The sequence below is a fragment of the Lupinus angustifolius genome, chromosome LG15, assembly GCF_001865875.1.
Source record: "Lupinus angustifolius cultivar Tanjil chromosome LG15, LupAngTanjil_v1.0, whole genome shotgun sequence".
Taxonomy (NCBI): Eukaryota; Viridiplantae; Streptophyta; class Magnoliopsida; order Fabales; family Fabaceae; genus Lupinus; species Lupinus angustifolius.
Window position 1 is genome coordinate 12,374,764 of NC_032023.1, and position 247 is coordinate 12,375,010.

Sequence of the window (247 nt, forward strand, 5' to 3'; positions counted from 1 at the left end):
AAGGCAATGTGGAGGTTTTTGTAGAAGAGTTTGAGAAATATGCAGGGGCCCTTAAGGACAAGGATCTTGGGTTCTTAAGGGGAGTCTTCCTAAATGGTCTTCAGGAGGAAATTAGGGTTGAGGTGAGGCTTTATGAGTTGGGCTCATTACAAGAAGTCATACATAAAGCCATACTCATAGAACAGAAGAATTTGGTGGTGCAGAGAAGGGCTAACACGAGTCAGACCAGGAGTTATGGGTCCACTCG

At 44.9% G+C, this 247-nt stretch overlaps 1 protein-coding gene and 1 long non-coding RNA gene across 2 annotated transcripts in view; both read right to left on the reverse strand.

The window, feature by feature from the left end:
• LOC109328181 (50S ribosomal protein L17) overlaps nt 1-247 on the reverse strand; it is a 10,266-nt gene that overhangs the window by 4,654 nt on the left and 5,365 nt on the right. The gene's annotated exons all lie outside the window — the stretch shown is intronic.
• Nucleotides 1-247, reverse strand: part of LOC109328182 — an 8,368-nt gene that overhangs the window by 3,328 nt on the left and 4,793 nt on the right. The gene's annotated exons all lie outside the window — the stretch shown is intronic.